The sequence below is a fragment of the Macaca thibetana genome, chromosome 12 (assembly GCF_024542745.1).
Source record: "Macaca thibetana thibetana isolate TM-01 chromosome 12, ASM2454274v1, whole genome shotgun sequence".
In the NCBI taxonomy this organism is placed as follows: domain Eukaryota; kingdom Metazoa; phylum Chordata; class Mammalia; order Primates; family Cercopithecidae; genus Macaca; species Macaca thibetana.
The window spans coordinates 84,521,127-84,541,787 of record NC_065589.1 but is presented as its reverse complement, the minus strand read 5'-3'; the positions used below and the strand labels follow the sequence as shown (position 1 = coordinate 84,541,787).

Here is a 20,661-nt window from a genome sequence, read left to right as displayed (position 1 = left end):
CCAATGGGGTGGCGGGAGCTGGCCCGGGGACGGCGGCGTGCTGACGTTCCCGGGAGCCCGGGGCTGGCCGGGCGGGAGGGCTGGCGGCCGGGCGGGCGGCGGCGGCGGCCTCTGGGCAGTAGAGGGGGCTCCGGGGCTGAGTCCGCGTCGACGCCGGCCGCGGAGGCGGCACCATGGGCAAAGGGTAGAGGGGCAAGTTGGCCACCGCCGCCGCCGGGGGTGGTGGGAGAGCCGCTCCGGGGGAGGGGGCGGGTGGGGGAGGGAGGGGCGGGCAGCCGCGCGGCCGCGGCACTTTTTTAGTTTTTGCGGGTGCCGCAGCGGCGACCCCTCGGCGCCGATGTCCCTGATCCCTGGAGCGACGACGGCCGCAGCCTAAGCTGGAAAGTAAGTGTGTGGGCTCGCGGGAGGGCGCGGAGACTCCTGCCCACGAGACCCTCGGCCCTCGCCCCGAACACGCGCCGGGGCCGGGACCTGCGCACCGGGGGCTGGGGGCCTCCCTCCCGCTGCCCCGTCCCCAGCGCCTGGCGGCCGCCGCGGCTTTCCTGCCCCGCCTCGTGTTCCTGCCCGCACTCGCCTGCTGCTCCCCTCCCCCCGGCAGGCGCACAAGTTTCACCCTCCATTTGCTTTTCCCGGCGATTCCTCTCCCTGGTCTCCCGTACGCGCCGCGCACGACCTCTGCCTACGCTGGGCTGTGTGGATCAGGAGCCCCCAGCCCCGAACTTGAGCGCCGCGCTAAGCCTTGCTGGACGCCCTCGCGGCGGCTTCCCCGCTGCCTGCCGCCCCGCGGCCCCTGCGCCCCCGACACCACAGGACGCCCGCCCTCCTCAGCCCTCGGGGCTGGCTGGCTGTCGTTGCAGCCCCAGATCCTGCACCTTGGCCCCCTCCCCGTCTTCCCACGCCCCTGCTGCCCGCGCGGTCTTGCGTTTGTCCCCGAAGTCCTGCACTCCTTGCCGGTCCTGCCCACCCCCTCTGCCCAGTGCGCCCCTCTCTACTGGCCGCGGATCCTCACGCTCCACCCCTCCCGGCTTCCCAGCCCGGAGCCTCGCCGCTGCCCTCCTGCGCCGCCGCTTCCTCCTCTCCCTGCCAGGAGTTGAAGCGGAGCTGCGGCACCTCCCTGGCGGATCTGGTATCCCCCCCACCGGCTGCTGAGGCTGCCGGCCCTCTCCCCTGGACCGCCACCCGGAGAGCGAGCGGCGGGGCCGGGATTTGGCTGCGTGTTGGCTGAGTGCGACACACCGCGAGCGCGGGCAGTGGAGGCGCCGCGGCGGCCGTGGCCGCTCGGGGCGCAGCGGTAGTCAGGTGTGTGTGTACAGCGGGGGACGCGCGCTGCCGGCTCCTGGGCTGGCGACAGATTGTGCAGGAATGCGAGGAATGCACCAGGGGCAGAGTCCACACAGCCCGCCGCGGCTGCACTAGCGCCTTCCCTCCCCAGCTCTCGCCGCGCAGCCAGAGGTCACCGGAGCATCTTCGGAGCTGGTGAGCCTCATTCCTCTCCTCTTCTCCCATTGCTTCCCTCCATGCGGCAGAGGGGAAGCGCGGTAATTCTTTGGGGCTCCAGCTAGCATTTCGTCTGGGTTTTTGCTTCATTGGTCTTCAGAACCGTGAATTTGGGGCCAATGACTCTGTAGCCAAGGTTATTGATCATTGCACAAGGCTGTTTGCAAGTTTGGTGTGCAAGGTTTGGATAGTGCCTGGTTTTTACCAGGGTTTTCTGAAAACCAGCAGGAACAGGGGACCTGAAGGTTCTTAGAGTAATGAGCTTGGGGCCAACATATTTTAGCTCTATCAAAAAAATGCCTGTTAGTGCTTATGGACGGGCATGTACTGCAAGAGAGATCTTGAATGCATCACTTTGGTATCCTAAGAAGTGTAATTTTTTCCCTCGTCATACTGGGCTGTGTTTAGACCTCGTATAATACATAATGAATAGAAACAGAGAAGCACTGTTTGGTCAGCGATGGGACAGATAGAACTGTCTGGTACAGTTAAATTCGGGGCGTGTCAGTTACCATTGAACTGACACGGGGACACCACAATCATGTATATTTCAAGATGTTATTTATTAGTGGAGGTCTCAGTTCTTTGTTACTGAGTTTGACTGAAAAAAAAAATGCTGCCCTACAACTTTTAAAGAACGGTAATTATTTACGTGTAAAATCAATGATGGTCAGTATGCATTTTTGGTCAAATTTTGTTTTCCTTAATACGGGAGAGCAAAATTTTGACAGAAAATGTTCGCGAGAATTGAGCTTAGATTCTTTTTATTTTAAAAGAGAGACTAGAAGAATGCTTGTCTTCTTGAATGCAGTATATTGCTGTGAGAGTATCTTCGTTTTGGTGCCTGTAAAACAGTTATGGAAAATAGCAACATGAAAACGAGAACAACTAATGTCTGAAATAAGTGTTTCCGGATGTTGAAAAGCATCGTATGTGTGTTTTTATTTGACACAATTTGCTTGGAAGGTTGCATTTATGACAAACCTCTATGCACCTGGTTATTTTATGTCAGATTCAGTAAAATAATAAGTCAGTTGTCTGACCAATCAGCTTTCTTCCAACACCTACTTTGTGTAGATCAAGGACATCGAAAACTATCAAATAGGAACCTTTAGTTAAGGACTCAACAGAAAGGAAAAAAAATAGAAAAAAAATATTTTGCACTCAGAAAGATTTATCTTTTGGTTGCTACGTTGTTTTTCAGCTGTGTGCATAATCAGTGAATCTTCTAATTTAGAGGTTTAATTTGTGTCCAGTAACACTATGGAGGATATTGGGAGGTGTTTGTAAATGCTAACAGGAAACTTTTATTATGTAACAATATCATATTACAGCAGAGTTTAACCCATGCTTAACCCGTGCTTATTTGACTTGATGTCAAGATGAGGAAGTAAAAGCAAATTTAGTTTCCCTGCCGCATTAGAAATTGAAAACCCTCTTCAGATGTATGGATCACACACACACACACACACACACACACACACACACACGCAATTGGCTGTGCAAATAGTTTTGCCTGCTTCAGTTAAAGGTAACCTTTCGGTTAGAAATGCTTTCTATTTGTTACAGATATTTGAAGAGAGGAAGTTTTTCAACTAGTGATCCTACACAATTGAAAATAACCGAAATCATATTTTGACCAAAGTACATTCCCTCCCCACCCCCTACTATTATGTAAGGAGAGGGTGCTGCATCTGGCGTCTTATATATTATACTGAAGAGTCTAAGTTGGAGAAGTGAAGTATCCAGTTATTTTAATTTTTACCTGTATTGTTTTTGGAGGGAGGTAAGGGAGCAGAGAGTATTGATGGAAAACAAGGGAAGAAGAAACTAGGGGCAGCTAGTATTCAACCAGAAAGTAAAATTACATACTTTATTGCAACAATAACGCATTTATAAGCTGAATAAATCAAATCTAATTTTGTGACTAGTTCTGACATAATATGAATTTAAAGAAACTACTACCAAATTCAGTTTAATAAAAACTTTAGCACTTGTATGACCTTGAGTATTTGGATTAGGTTTAAATCAGAATCGCAGTTTTCTTCCTTTTCTTGTAAATAGGCAAAGTAAATTTAATGTAAAAATTTGAAACTCACTTTAATTTTTAAAGATGCAATTATTGCCAATTTTTGACCTGAGTAATTTCCATGCTGTTACTCAGGGATCAATTTAAATAATATTCATACCCTGGATGATGCCAACCATCAGGTAAGTCTAGCCTCTTACCTGACTCTTTTGAAGTATTAAGGTATTTCGAGAATGCTCTGTAATCGAATGTGTTTTTTTTCTATTTCAATTGAACAGTAATTCCCTACCTTGCTTAATTCTAAAATGAACATCATATCTTCATTCTTAAATGGAAGGTAAAATAGAGGTTATTATAGGGTTATTTTAGGGCATAAATGCCTATGGAATTGCACGTCAGTTTGGGAAGTTTGCCTTCACGTCTTCAAGTGTATAGGGAGATAAGTACTCCTTCAATGTGTGAAATGATTCTGTAGTGCCCATCCTGCACTAAAGGGGAAGAAGAATCTGAAACATAACACCAGTGGACTAGGTATGTTTGGAAAATTAAATAACTGTTTCACGGCCAGACAGTACTACAGACAACTGCAAATAGAGAAAAGAAGGAAAACTTTTAAGATACATGGATGTAAGCTTTCTTTCTTACATCAGTGGAAGTGATGATAGCAGTCAGCAGGTCAGTTCGATGCTCAGTGATAAGAAATAACAGGGTTATTTCGGGGTAGGGTAATCAGGCCCTGAGTTGCCAAGAACGTACTTGCTGGTTTCAGTTCAGAAGCTGCACAACATTCAAATATTTCTTACATTGTCACTTTAATAATTCAGTGGAATTATCTTAATTTAGTGTGCTATGTTACCATTACTAAATTGGGGATGTTACATGATGGTGATCTTCAGTTAAACTCAGGAATGTTGCAGACATTTTCTTCATCATTGACCTGTTGTTTTTTCCTTTTCATAATTCAGATTTATTTAATATACCAATAAATGTTGGCTATATCACTGATCATTTTATTATTCAGAGTCTTGATAACATTATAGTTTATTATGACTCATATATAATGATTCATTGCAGCTGAAAAAATGTCGTTAGGGATTGTATTGTGAGATATTATTACTACTAAATATATAAATTAAAATATAGAAGTGTCTGAGTTATTGTAAGTCATGTGATTGCAAAGCATTTTTCCTGAATGGAATAATGCCTGGTGGTTGGGTGGGTGCCAGTCCAGGTAGCTAGATACAGAATGATACAGTCCTCAAAAAATCCCGAACTCACAATGTAGGGTAGGGAGAAAGGGGGCCAGGGGAAGCACCTTTCTTTGACATCCGAGGCATGTTTGACTTCTATAGTTTCCTCTCCACTAAATATAAATTTGGTGAGTTGCAAATATTCAATGGTGTTAGTACTGCTCTTCCTTAATCTGTGCCCCTAAACTGCCCCCACCACCCCGCCACAACACACACACACTATGCCATCACCACATCTGTCAACTTGGCAAGGCAGATGAAGCTGCTTGTGGTCTGAGGCCGTGTGCATAACCTGTAGACATTGGTGTCCTGTATTCCAGGTTGAATTTAAAACAGGTGTGGGATTTGACACAAAAATGATACTGTATATGAAAGTTAGGTAAAATGTGTATTTGAAATGAGGCTATCAGGGTACTATGCAGACTTTTGGGGCCTGGCCGGAAACTTGGAATGCAGTTTTTCATAGAAACCCACAATCGGTTTACAAATAGACTTTTGAAACACTGGCTAGGTGGTATGTGAAGTTTTGTCCCATTGCAAGCTGTGTTTTAATTGCAAGCATGAGGGAGGTAAAAAGTATCCCAAATCAAAAATTAGGAGATCTGCCATTAAACCTTATTACCTTGACAAACCATTTAACATTTGGATGATAGTTTCCTCCTTTTAAAAATACAGTTTGGATTATATTGATCTAAGTTACATTTTAGCTCAAGATTCCTGAAGTTCACAGTGGTTTTAAAAAATTTTTCTTAAGAAAGAAAGAAAAAAAAACTTTTCCAAGCTTGAATATACTGTTCCCTCTTGTACCTCAAATCATGACAGCAAGGAAGTTGCATTTCTCTTTTGAGACTTCGAACCTTCTTCACATTCATTTTTAATTGTTTTGTTTTGTTTTAAAACGATATCATTTTGGGAAATGAGGGTAAGGGATGAAGCACATGTTTTCAAAGTCTTGCTACCTCTACCCTAGTCCAAGATTACATATGGTAGTTTTGGCCAGGGAAAGTGCTTGAGATTTCACCTTTACATTCAGTGAGGCTCATGAAGTGTCATTAAGGTAGTGAGGTGTCATGGTTAGCAACCTTACTGTCAGGGTCCAGTTCTGGCACTGCAACTTGCTAGCTGTGTAACCTGGCAGATTGTATAAACTCTATGGTCCTCGTTTTGCTCATCTGTAGGATGGAGTGATAAAAGTACCCACTTCATATGGTGGTTGTGGAGATTAAATGAATTAATACATGTGAAGTGCTTACAACAGGAGCTGGCTCAGAGCCAGCACTTAATACCTTTAAATCATTATTTTTACATTGTGGTGCTTTATGATGGTTTCTGCCGCATTTACCAAATGCCAGGGAAATTATTGGCTTGCTTTCTGTGTGGGTTTTGTCAAAATGATTATGGATTTCAACAGGATATTTCAGGGAAGAAATAAACTGCTGAAGAGAACCATTATGAGCTTGATAGTTTGCAGGACATTGTCTGTAAGAAAGAGAATCCAGCACAGTAATTAAGGGCCTTTTTAAGTAAGGAAGTTGTAGCTTCTTGTGGTAGGTAATACTTGGAGAGGCATTAACCACTACTAGCCAACAAGTATAGGAGAATGTATACAATTATTGCATTTGTAATCCCAGGTAGTAGTCATTTTATAAAATGTCTTTGCTAGTCAGTACATGAATAAAGCATTAGAAACTGTTGATCATTTAACGCCATTTGCCCAAATGCAGCTTGTAAGTTAACTCTTTAAGCTGGCTTTTCTGTCCGAAAGTGATCACAGTTGAAAAAATAAATAAATGGATATTTGAAATCAGCAGGAGACTCCCAAATCAAGAAAGGCTAGAAAAGAGGAAGGAGGTTTGGAAGATACATGATGTAAATCAACAGACAGTGGTTAAACAGATATCAAGAGGCTCTAGTTCTAGTCCTGGCTTTGCCACTGTGCCAGGTGTGTGTCCCATGAGCAAGTCATTTAACTCTCGTGGGCTTTAGTTTTCTTGTCTATAAAATGAGGGAGCTGGTCCGGATGCTCTCTAGAGTCCTTCTAGTACTTACATTTCGCAACTCTTAGAACATCAAGCCATTACATTTTTTCCTCAGCAAGAATGTACTGTCTTCCCAAGGATTTATGACAATTTACCCTTTAGGATAAGGAGAGAAAATTGAAGTTGTATACTTGAAATTCTCAGCTCCTGAAAATATAAGTGTCGCAGCCAGACAAACCTGTGACCCCTTTGTGGCTGAGTCAGTGGCTCCGTGTCTTGTGCGATGGTGGTGTGAAGTGCTCCAGGAGTGAGGATCCTTGGGGCTCCTAGGGGCAGGAGCTGAGCAGTGAGCCTTTGTGGAGCTGCACATCTGCAGTTTGTCACAGCCCTGCCTTCTGGGACTCATTTGTCTACAACCAGTCCCCTGTGCACACTGGAGACTTCACCTCTGATTGAGACTACATTTTCTAGAAGTTGGATAGAAACAAGAAAGGGGATTTAGGATGGTGATTAGAAGGGACTAGTCTTGTTACAGTGAGAATGACCCACTTCTTACTTGCTCAGATGGTTTGATTTGTCCTCAGAGAAGTTAAACAACTGACACAGAGTCGCTCCTCTGAAAACATTTTGTATGAATACTTTAGGTTCATAGGGAACTCACTAATCCATATCTCATAGAATATAGGTACTTTTCATTCAACTCTAATTATTACATATATTTCATTCAACTCTAATTATTACATATCTACCAGTGTTCAGAAATTGTGGCACATTTCATGAGGATAATTTTTTACTTGGATTTGTGCTCTTCTATAAAAAGTAATTTAAAAATTCAGTGATGAAAGTTTCTTCTAGACCCTGTTCTCTTCCTTTGTGGAGGAAAAAAAGTCCCTATAGAACTCTAGTATGTATAAATCTATAAAACAATTTTTAAAAAGTATTGAGGTTAGCTCTTCCCCTTTGCTAATGCAATAAGGACATTATTTGCAAAGGGAAGCATTAATTATACTACTATTGTATGCAGTATTAAATGAATTGTCAATGTCATGATCAAAGTAAACCCTTGAAGAACTGTCTGTTGTTCCCAGATCTTCATGAGAATTGTAAACACTCATGTAAAACAAACCATTATTTACCACTTTGCAGTAAAATGGATCATGTGTTCTGACACCTATACTCTGGGTTGAGTGGGAAACAGGGACTGTTTGATGAATTAAAGGTAACTTTATTCCTGTATACCACTAGGGGTGCAAGTGAGGGGACTGTAGACAATTATTACTTTAGATATTTGTTGGAGTCCTACTGTGTGTAAGGTATTGTGTTTCATTTTGCATACTTATTTAAAACCATACTACTTATTTGAAATGATTCATTTTAGTTCATTTTAACCAACATTTTTTAGTCCCCTGCTCCATATCAGACTCTGATAGGCCTTATGGCCAAAAAGATGACTTCCTCCAGGGATACTTACTGTCTGTGTTAGATTCAGTAATGGGAGTCTCAGTCTTTAAGGAATCCATGATACATTTTTCAATCTGGTTGGGAAAGATAAGACACCTAAGGTGGTAGAGAAGGTTGTCCTAGAAATGTTGGTATATAAATAAACATGTAAAATTGTTTCATAAGTATTAAGGATGAGCTATAAAATAACCAGGTTTTAGCTTATACTTCTACTTGCTTCGTTTTGTATTACATGATAAATTACCCGATTCTGGAGATAGGCATTAACCACTCTCATTAGCTTTCTTTGGGATAAGTCTGTACCAAAGATAAGTAGTGATTTCAAAACAAATTTTAATCATGAACTTGATTTATTTTGGCTGTATCTCTTGAAACACTTTACCATATAGCCTGTGTGAAATAATTAATCATAATGACAATACATTATTTACAAGAAACCATAATTTATGCCTTAAGATCTGCCATTTTATTAAGTTCTTATTTTTATTTTTCATGCAGCAGTATTTTGGTTTATTGTGTTTTTTGCTTTTCTTGTATTCTCTATGTTTGTGTGTCTTTATAAGCCCAATCTTACTGTTGAAAACATTCCCTCCCATTGTTATGAATAAACAGAATGTTTTAAAATCTCTTGTGACATATGCTAGAATAAATGGTCTCACTGACTCTTGCCTTGAATCTCAGAATGATGCACTGATGGGAATTTTTCACTTACTGTCAGTTTGTCGATGACTACATAAGCAGTAAGTCTGTTTAAAAAAGGCACTGAATAAGGAATCAGAAAATCGAACTGGACTTCACAAGAACTATTAATGCTATTAGTCTGAGACTTGTGATAAACAACTCAGATGTTAAAGGTCTAATTCAGACTGTTAATAGATGAAAAATAAGTGTCAGTCTGAAATCTTTGGATAGTATATTGGCAAGTATCAATCTTCCAAAATATGGTTTAGAACTGTGAATATAATTTTTCATAGAAGCAACATTAATCCGTAAATCTCCCATCCTATAGTGTAACTAGAGTATATCAGTTCCATGGGAACATAGTCCTGCTCTAAGCTACTCAATAGCAGGGACTTTATCTTTCTACGTGACTTAATCTCAACCTCCAGCGGTTCTACATACCTTAAGTGAATAAATGAGTTTGACTTCTACTTTTGAACACCTTCACCTACTACTCTTGGATAATCTTGTCTGTCTGTGCCTAATACTTATCCTCTGTCCTTTTGTAAATTGGTCTGAGACCCTAATACCATTTATCCTGCATGTTTCAAAGGAAAAAACTATTTAGACTTTAAAAAAAAAAATGCTTTTGTAATAAAACTTGCTAGATAAATAATTCATTATACCACATTCCTTAGTAAAGAAATTAATGGCCAGGTGCAGTGGCTCAAGCTGTAATCCCAGTACTTTGGGAGGCTGAGGCAGGTGGATCACTTGAGATTAGGAGTTCAAGACCGGCCTGGACAACATGCTGAAACCCTGTCTCTACTAAAAATACAAAAAAGAAAAAAAAAACTTTGGCAGGCACCTGTGGTCCCAGCTACTTGGGAGGCTGAGGTGGGAGAATCACATGAACCCATGAGGCAGAGGTTGCAGTGTGCAGAGATTACATCACTGCACTCCAGCCTAGGTGACAGAGCGAAACTCCATTTCAAAAAAAAAGAAAAAGAAAGAAAAGAAATTAATTAGAAGATTATAAACAGATTGGTTCATGTTCATTTTAACCTTAATTGCCTGGATTATAACCACAGTGAGATGAGTTTTCATAATGCTCTTTATCGTACTATTACTAGGCACCCATCAAGCACCAAGACTAAACTAAGCTTTGAAAGTGTGGTGTTGAGCAAGCTTTCTGTATCCATACCTTTTGTGAATCAGTAATATCTTTGTATAGTCAGCTGAAGAAGACAGAAGTAGATATAATTTAAAGCACATGAAGTTTTTCAAAGGGGAAATGTTACAAAAATGCTAAGGGTATTATTGGTACTATAAAATTACATAAATGTTAAGAGTAACGAAATGAAATTTTGTAGCTTGTTTTGACCTAGTTGGTATAGTAAGTAAACCTTTGTTTGGTCTTAATATAGTAGATAGAAATATTCTTATACATTTTGGTTGTCCCTTTCCCAACCTCATATAATTACTGTAATAAAATTTACAGAAAGAAAGATCCTGTGTACCCTTTATATCGTTTTTCCCCAATGGTAACATCTTGCAAAACTGTAATACAGTGTCACAACCAGGATATTAACATTGATAATATCAAGATACATAACATTTCCATCACCACAAAGCTCATCTCCCCTACCCTCATCCCCTCATAAGTCTCTGGCAACCATTCATTGTTCATCACATCTATAGTTTTGTCATTTTAAGAATGCTAGTGGCGTACACCTGTAGTTACAGCTACTGAGGAGGCTGAGGTGGGAGGATGGCTTGAGCCTGGGAGGGCAAGACTGCAGTGAGCCATGATCTCACCACTGCACTCTGTCCTGGATGAAAGAGTGAGACCCTGTCTCCAAAAGAAAAAACTGTGGGCACGATGGCTCACTCCTATTATCTGAGCACTGTGAAAGGCTAAGATATGAAGATTGCTTGAGGCCAAGAGTTCAAGACCAGCCTGGGCAACATAGGCAGACCCTGTCTCTAAGAAAAATTTTAAAAATTAGCTGCATGTGGTGGCAGGTGCCTGTAGTCTCAGATAATTGGGAAGCTGAGGCAGAAGGATTGCTTGAACCCAGGAGGTTGAGGCTGCAATGAGTTATGGTAGTACCACTGCACTCCAGCCTGGCCAATAGAGTGAAACTCTAGCTCCAAAAAAAAAAAAATTATATAAATACGTTGATAAAGTATGTAACTTTGGCTATTTTTTCCCATTCTGCATAATTCTTTGGAGATTATTCTAGGTTCCTGCATGTATGGGTAGTCTGTTCTGTTTTATAGCCAAGTAATATTCCATAATATAGATGTACCATAGTTTCCTTAACCATTCACCTGCTGTTTCTAACTTATAGCTACTACAAATAGAGTTACTATGAATATGTATGTACAGTTTAGCATAAGTATACTTTTCTCTGGGGGAACGCCCAGGAATCCAATTGCTGCATTGAATCATAATTTTTATTTTTATTTATTTATTTATTTTATTTTTTGTGAGATGGAGTCTCACTTTGTCACCCAGGCTGGAGTGCAGTGGCGCGATCTCGGCTCACTGCAAGCTCTGCCTCCCGGGTTCAGGCCATTCTCCTGCCTCAGCCTCCCGAGTAGCTGGTACTACAGGGGCCCGCCACCATGCCTGGCTAATTTTTTGTATTTTTAGTAGAGACGGGGTTTCACCATGTTAGCCAGGGTAGTCTCGATCTCCTGACCTCGTGATCTGCCCGCCTTGGCCTCCCGTAGTGCTGGGATTAAAGGCCTGAGCTACCGTGCCCAGCCCGAATCATAATTTTTAAAGCTTTCTTTCTAAATTATGCGCTGAATTATGTGAGACCTCAGTAATCCAGCCATCTTTATCAATGTGTTGGTGAATTAAAATAAAGAATTTTATAAGTTAGATTTATAGCTTGGTAAATTACAAAAACTTGTCTATAAAATCAATCTTTTATCTTTTGTTACTGTTTTATAAGTAGTAATTCGCACAGGTTTACCTTATTTTTTAGCAAAAACCCATTGATTTTAAGTAGAATTCGTGAAGTTGATTTGTAACTTGGCTTTAGGATTTGTTTGGTTTTGTTATATTTTATTTTGTTTTAGATAGCAGGCACATTTCATTTTCTGTAACAGTATTATATTTTAAAATATAATCATTAATGTTGACTCTTTCAGAATTTCACCTGCATATGATCATAGGTAATATTCTTACAAAAAAATGTTGATAGTGCACCAAGCTAACAGGCAAGGTGAGGATGTAAAATGAAGACAGTATTCTCCTGTGTGATTGGAATTAATCCAGTCATTAGGTTGAAGCCAATAAGCATACATGATACTTTAAAAGGTGAGGATTGTTTCATTCCTAGAAGAAAAGAAATTAGACATTTTCTCTTCTTATTCTTCGAGACAGGGTCTCACTCTGTCACCCAGGCTGGAGTGCAGTGGCGGTACTCTTATAACTCACTGCAGCCTCAAATTCCTGGGCTCAAGGGACCCACTCGCCTCAGCCTTCTGAGTACCTGGGACTACAGGCACATGCTACCATGCCTGACTGATTTTTTTGTTTTTGTTTATTGTAGAGGTGAGATCTGGCCATGTTGCCCAGACTGGTCTCAAACTCCTGGCCACAAGCAATCCTCCCGCCTCAGCTTCCCAAAGTGCTGGGATTACAGGCATGAGCCACCATGCCTAGCCAGAAAATACGATTTGTGTGTGTGTGTGTGAGAGATGGAGCCTCGCTCTGTTGCCCAGGCTGGAGGGCAGTGGGGTGATCTCGGCTCACTGCAACCTCCGCCTCCTGGGTTCAAGCTATTCTCCTGTCTCAACCTCCTGAGTAGCTGGGATTACAGGCGCATACCACCATGACCAGCTAATTTTTGTTTTTAGTAGAGATGGGGTTTCGCCATGTTGGCCAGGCTGGTCTCGAACTCCTGACCTCAGGTGATCTGCCTGCCTTGGCCTCCCAAAGTGCTGGGGTTACAGGTGTGAACCACCACACCCGACCAGAAAGGACATTTTCTAAAGTGATTTTCTTATCCCCTCCTTCCCACCATGCTTTTTGTGTGACTGTTGTATATACCTCTGCCAGAGAAATATGTTGAAATTGCATCTGGCTAAATAAAGTCTTCATGATTGATACTTTGGTTAGTTTTTATTAATGTCTTTTCTACCTTGAAGGTCAAATCTGTTTATTTTCATAGTTTAAAATACCATCAGATTATTTAACGAGCTTTATACTCTGTTCAGTATTAATTTTATGTTCATTTTAATATTTTTATTATCATTACTTCAGTCTTCCAAAATCCTAGCTGAAAAGGTAAGTGTTGACTGTAATCAGTCCTAAAATACGGCTATACAGTAACATTCATTTTTAATATAGTGCTTTTAAGGATTTGATCCTTTTTCTATATTTGAATGATATAACCTCAGCATTATTTACTTTCACAGAAATATGATCCTCCCAATAAGTCGTGTATTTCCTGAAGGTTTTTCTGTGATTACGTATTATGTCCTTCTCTGCCTGGTGAGCCCTTGTTTTTCTTCTTTGGGGTCTAACTCAATGACCCCTCTTTAATGAAGCTCTCCCTGGCCCTTTGCTCTGCCACACTCCAGATTTCAACCTTCCCACCTGTGCTTGTCATCACTCTGCACATAACTCTGCTTTGAACACTTGTCACATTGTGAATAGTTTCTGTGTCTCTTTCCTGGCCATGTTGTGAGCTCTCAGCAGGTTAGAACTGTGTCATAGCCATCACTGTATTTCTCTCGTGTAGCAGTATTCCTAACATGTAGTAAGCAACAGGTGCTTTCTTTGAGTGAATGAATAATTAAATAATTTGTTTACAACCTTAGTTATCCCCTTCTCTTCTAACCTTACGTGGCTCCCCATTGTTTGCCCTGCAGGATCATATTCAGATTCTCCAGCGACCTACCATATAAGGCCCATTACAGTCAAAACCTAATTACTCTCCTTCCTGAACCCTCCACATCAGCAAGACTAGTCTCTACTCATTGTTCTCTGTCTCCCTCCACTCCGGGTTCACATCTTCATAGTCCTTCAGGACCTAGTTCAAATAGATACTCTAATAGTATCTAACTTTTTTTCTGGTAGAAGGAAACAAAGAACAAAGAGCTCACTCTGATGACAACAAGAACAAAAAATACCACACATTCTGCTAATTCATGATTTTCTTCAACCCCTCAGAGAGCTGATATCTCAGTATAACCAATTAGCCTGAAATCTAAGGAAGGAAAGGCAGCTCCAAGGTTGGGCTTGCTTACCTGGGACAGATGATGCTGGACACTAGTAAGAACTGAGTTAAAAATGTTTAGCAAATTGCTAAGTGTTGAATGTGGGCAGGCAAGAGAATACAGAACCCCATAGGGCATCAGTTGGGCGGTGAATTCATACCCCTTGAGGGCTCTTCTACATGGACCTCCCCTGTTGCTAATTTAAAAAAGATTGGCCAGAGTCCTGAGAAGGCCTCCCACTGAGTGTGGGCCTGGGGAGGGGAGCAGCAGCCTAAGGACAGAAAAGCAAAAAACCCCAGTCTTCCTTAGGGCACTAGTGAAAACCATTGAGAGTGAAAATTTCTGAGAGTATTGTTAAGCCATGCAATTCAAAAACAGCATGCTTGCTACAAACACAGCTTCAACGCCCATTCAGCCCAGCCACCAACCTAAGCTCCTCCTCAACAAACACTATGCACCCACGATGGGCAGAGGAATCTCTCAGAGCCTTGGAGGTGAAGGAGAGAGAATGATGGCCCAAGATAAGGTTTTGGTTGAAAAAGTTTTAGGATAGAGAGGACTTAAGCATGGTAATGGATGGAGTGAGGAAAGCCAAAGAATAGAATTAATAGAAATCAGGGAGTAAGGAGGATAGGTTGTAAATCATATAGCATGAATTTTCTTCCTGAATGTTTCATCAATGTAGATGCTTAGGCATGCAAGTTTAATTTTTGTTTAAAATGGGGGAAAAACCCTACATGAATAGATTCCTGGATTAAATTTAGTATCGGATTTAATTTTTACAGTCAAGAACAATTAAATTGTCTGCTCGTATTTTCTGGATCATGAGATCTATTCACACTGAAATGTCTAACATTTTGCTCATTGTCAAAAAAAGCCTTTAAGTGCTGACACGAAGGATTGTGCTTTATTTCAAATTGTGCACATCACTGCAGTAACAGAGGCTCATCACACATGAGAGAAGACATACTGGAAGTAAGATTCATCTCTTCTAGTTGATTTGACATAAGCAGTATTATCCAACTAAGTATCAGTGAATGCCTGTTTTAATATTTCTCCAATCTTATTCATAGTTACAAAATCAGGACAATTTATTTCTTCTATCAAATGCCATTTATTGAACTAAGCATTATTTCAAAGAAAAAAGAACTAGTCATTGAAAGTAATTCCTTTTTTAGTTACTCCATTAAACTTAACAATAGCATTTAAACACTTCTGATTATTGAAAAATTAAACATGCCTAAATTATTTGGTCTCATTCTACTCATAGCCAGAATTTAAACATAGCTTATCTAGTGGTTTCTGAAAGGTATAGGGTAGAAATGCATTCCTCTTCAGCTCTTTTTCTGTACCAATAAAGCTCTATCTAGGAAGCTTAGCTCAGAACTGAAAGTGAATCAATAGGAAGATGTTGGTTAAAGAATATATAATTAGTTAGATGGAAAGAATGAGTTCAAGGAATCTGTTGCACAGCATAGTGAATATCATTAATGATAATATGTTTTTGAAATATGCAGAGAGTAGATGTTAGGAGTTCTCACCACAAAAATGATAGCTATGTTAAGTAATGCATTTGTTAATAAGCTAGTTTTAACATTCCACATGTATGTTTACTTCAACATCGTGTTGTACACAATAAACACATACAGTTTTGTTTTTAGTTTCTAAAAATTTAAAATCAAAATGAATTTTAAAAAGTAGAATTAAAAACTGTCTTTAGGCTGACCATATCAGTTTTTATGTCTTTTCAACCAAATTGAGTCAGATAGAGAAAAGGAAAAGATCTGCATACTCATTACAACCTATGCTTTTCCTATGAGGAGGGCCAGTCATCTAATTTTTTAAAAGCAGTGAAAAAAAGACTACAGACTCTGTAGCATAGATTTATGTTAAATGTTACAAACATGAAATGTTAAAATATATCCATTTACAAGAGAGTAAACAGACAGCCTACAGAATGGGAGAAGATATTTGCAAACTGTGCATCTGACAAAGGTCTAATATCCAGCATCTGTAAGGAACTTAAATTTACAAGAGGAAAACAACTCCAGTAAAAAGTGGGCAAAGGACATGAACAGACACTTTTCAAAAGAGGACATCCATGTGGTCAACAAGTATATTTTAAAAAGCTCAATATCACTGATCATTAGACAAATGCAAATCGAAAAACCACAGTGACATACCATTTCACACCAGTCAGAATGTCTGTTATTAAAAAGTCAATAAATAACAGATGCTGGTGAGGTTGCAGAAAAAAGGGAACACTTATATACTGTTGGTGAGAGTGTAAATTACTTCAGCCATTGTGGAAAGCAGTATGGTGATTCCTCAAAGAGCTGAAAGCAGAACTACCATTCAACCCAGCAATCCCATTACTGGGTATATACCCAGAGGAATATAAATCATTCTACTATAAATACACACACACACACACACACACACACACACACACACAAATGTTCACTGCAGCACTGTTAACAGTAGCAAAGACAACACAGGGAATCAACCTAAATGCCCATCAGTGGCAGACTGGATAAAGAAAATGTGGTACATATCACTCTGTGGAATACTATGCAGCCATAAAAATAACAAGATCTGGTCTTTTGCAAGAACATGGATGGAGCTGGAGGCTCTTATCCTCAGGAAACTAACTCAGGACTAGAAACCAAATACCATATGTTCTCACTTATAAGTGGGAGCTAAATGATGAGAACTCATGGACACAAAGAAGAAAACAACCCTCGGGTCTACTTGAGGGTAGAGGGTGAGAGCAGAGAGGGGGCAGAAAAGGTAACTATGGGATACGGGACTTAATTCCTGGGTGATGAAATAATATGTACAACATACCCCAGTGATATGAGTTTACCTATGTAACCTTCACATGTACCCCTGAACCTAAAATAAAAGTCTAAAATACATATATATCCATTTAAAGCAACTCATACTGTATCTTAGCTTATTTTTTGCTTTGAAGCTAGCTTATGAAATTTTAAAATCAGGTGAAATTTGTGTGGCTTATAAGGTCAGCATTAAAAAACCTAAGGTAAGAGGAGGACTCTGATTTTCCAATGGTTACGAAGCAAGGTGATACTAAATGAATTATATTTATTATGTGGATTACATAATAAAATTTCTGTGTTTACGGGGTATTTTTTCATTTTAATTCCCAAAGCAAAACTACAAAGATGTCCAGAACAATTGTTTTCCTTCTTTCATCATAACCATGAACAAGTTTTAGCAGAAGCTACTGGAGGACAGATATTCTGCCTTTTACACGTTTGCTGCCCCTAAAGGACTGAGCAAAGACAGAGGGAAGCTCCGAAAGTACAAGACTCTGGGTGACTTGAAGCTGCCACATAGCTGAAAACAATCGAGTCTTTCTGTAATCAGTAATGACATTCTAGGATCCCTGAGGCTCACTTGGTGTTACGATATCACTTCTAAGATATTATAATACCAAAGCTATTAGAAACAAAGGATCTAGGCCGTGTTGATTATTGAACCCCTGCCCACTCCTAGCACTGGGCCTCAGAAATCAGTTATTGATGAGAATTCACAGAACTACACTGAAAATGTCAAAGTTAAGCCCAATAAAAATTAAAAAAAAAAAAATGAGATTTTAAGTGAAGGCAAGAATAATTTGACAACTGCTTGTGCGTAAAATGTTTTCCATAATTCATTTGGGAAATGAAAATTTACTTCCTGTTTCCCATTTGCAATGGTTTTTCACCAGTGCCCTAAGGAAGACGGGTTTTTTGCCTTTACCTCAGCAGTGTAAGGCTGTTCCATAGTAGAGATAGGGGAGAAGGATCCAGGCAGGATTTCTTGCCTCTCCCACACTGGCTGCTGCTCCCCTCCCCAGGCCCACACTCAGTGGGAGGCCTTCTCAGGACTCTGGCCAATCTTTTTTAAATTAGCAACAGGGGAGGTCCATGTAGAAGAGCCCTCAAGGGGTATGAATTCACCGCCCAACTGATGCCCTATGGGGTTCTGTATTCTCTTGCCTGCCCACATTCAACACTTAGCAATTTGCTAAACATTTTTAACTCAGTTCTTACTAGTGTCCAGCATCATCTGTCCCAGGTAAGCAAGCCCAACCTTGGAGCTGCCTTTCCTTCCTTAGATTTCAGGCTAATTGGTTATACTGAGATATCAGCTCTCTGAGGGGTTGAAGAAAATCATGAATTAGCAGAATGTGTGGTGTTTTTTTGTTGTTGTTCTTATTGTCACCAGGGTAAGATCTCTGCTCTTTCTACTAGAAGAAAAGTAAGATACTTTTATAACTGCCTTAAGGAAGTTCACCTTTCCATTTAAAATGCCAAGGACCCCTGGTGCCACTTTTTAAATCTTTTTATTAGAGTTTTAGTATTTTTGATAACATATATATGCTGTCTCCCCACTAAATTGTGGACTTTGAAAGTCATGAAACTGACTTCATTTTTTTTTTTTTTTGTCTTCAGCACCCAGCAGAGTCGCTGGCATAGAGTAGGTGCCCAGTGTTTTAGACACAGCGGTTTGCATTTTAATCTCAGTGAGGGCATTTTTACTTTTTTATTGTTCTCAGTAGGTAGGAACAACCTGGCAGCAGATTCTTTCTGTGCTCTGTCCACATCCTATGGCACTTGCAGTGACCTGACAGCTTTCTACTGCAAGCTTCTAGAATTTTTAGCCAGAAGACTTCTCTGCCACCTACCTGTGTTGGGGCAGGTAAGAAGTGCCAGTGGGTTATCACTCCAGGAGCAACCCTCAGTCAGTAGCTAAGCGTCTTCACCCCTTAGTTGGTATATCTTTGAGGTGGGTTCTTTGTAGGCTGGCAGAAGTGCCGAGTGGAAGTAAGACCCATTTGTTCACTGTGATAAGTGATTCAGTGCACCCCATATGGACTTCCCTGTCCTATCTCCCATATCCATCTACCAGATAAACTACATGCACTGAAATTCTTGTCTTGGGTTCTGATTCTGGAAGAATCACAACCCAATACAGACAGTTATAATTCACATAAATTTTCAGATATTTAGAATAGTTTTCTTTAATAGGGACAGTCGGCAAAATCAAGGAGCTTTTTGAGGGCAATTATAGCTTTCATCAGATTTTCGAATGTTCTTGCCTCTCCCTTCCTCTCATAGAATTCATTTTCATTGCAATAAAGACAAAGAAACATCCTTATCTTTTTAACTTAGAATATTAAAGCAGCTATTTTCCTTTCAGAGGACCAGTGCACTGAATCTTTTTAGATGCAATCAGGAAATCATTGGGGTGTGTTGTAGGTACACATGTGATTGTATCTTAGTAACTGAATTTCAAAGATAGGATTTTACTTTTATATTCATGTTATTGGTTATCATCCACATGCACAGTGAAAAGTGTGCTGGGATGTCATATGATTGCTTTCCTGCACTTTTGAATTGGGGGCTCATCCTCTGATGATTTTTAAACTTTATTTTATTTTTTTAGAGACCAGTCTCACTCTGTTGCCCAGCCCAGAGTGCAGTGGTGTGATTATAGCTCACTGCAACCTTGACCTCCTGGGTTCAAATGATCATCTTGTCTCAGCCTCCCAAGTAGCTGGGACTACAGGCATACACCACCCTGCCTGGCTAATTTTTAATTCTTTTCTAGAGACAGAATTTCACTGTGTTGCCAAGGTTAGTCTTGAACTTCTGGCCTCAAGTGATCCTCCCACCTCTCCCTCCCAAAGTGTTGAGATTATAGGTGTGAGCCACTGTACCCGGCCCCTGAAGATTTTATTTGAAGTAAAATAGTCTCAGATTAGAGACCTGCTGTTTCAAATTTAGGTGATCTCACTTTTAAAATAGTTTTCTTTTTCTGATTGTAAATGAAGTCCATGCATTTGCAGAAAACTCTTTCAATGCAGAGCAGCACAAAAGAAGAAAGTAAAACCCAAGTATAGTTTAGCTGCATTCACAGGTGACCACTGCTGTCATTTTGTCTTACATGCTTCCAGGAGGTTTTTATTTTCTAAGCCTCTGCATGTACATATCTAAAAGAATTGGAATCAATAATCATCATATTCTTACTCCATTAAATGCTCTTCTAACACAAGTATTTAAAACATTTACAAAGAATTATATTCTGTGAACACCTGTGTAATAGAATTCTTTGTAAATGTTAATTCATCCCTTATAATTGGACACTTTTTTTTTGCTTTTATAAATAATGAAATTCCACTTGTAGTTTATGACTGCCTTGAAGTTAAGCCACAGATATGACCACATTTATTTGAGGATGACACTGCTGATGATTAGTGCTTGTAGAATCGCAAGCTTTTAGACCAAGGAAAGATGTTAGAGATCACCATATGCAGTTCTTCACTTTTACAGGGGAAGAGCCTGAGATCTGGAGACACGGTCCCTGAGGTCAGCATGCATACCTGTATCAGGAGGCCTGGGCTAGGTGTCTTGTTTCCCATCAGCTTATCTGGCCGGAAATACCAGACTTTGCTCCTCTTCTCCCCTACTAATTGAAAAAACAGGAAATGATCTAGCCAACTCCGCTGGAGGTGTGCTTTTTACAAATAAGAAAT

General features: G+C 40.6%; 1 protein-coding gene across 11 annotated transcripts in view; it reads left to right on the top strand.

The window, feature by feature from the left end:
• Nucleotides 1-117: 117 nt before the first annotated feature.
• The window catches only part of PKP4 (plakophilin 4), a 228,486-nt gene continuing 207,942 nt past the window's right edge, over nt 118-20,661 (top strand). For 6 of the 11 annotated variants that reach the window (XM_050751610.1, XM_050751609.1, XM_050751612.1 and 3 more), the window contains exon 1: nt 118-384. The gene's annotated coding sequence lies outside the window, so the exon portion shown is untranslated. Of the gene's footprint in view, nt 385-602; nt 1,477-20,661 lie in introns of those variants that run through there. The other 5 variants (XM_050751608.1, XM_050751606.1, XM_050751604.1 and 2 more) reach the window with 2 other exon arrangements.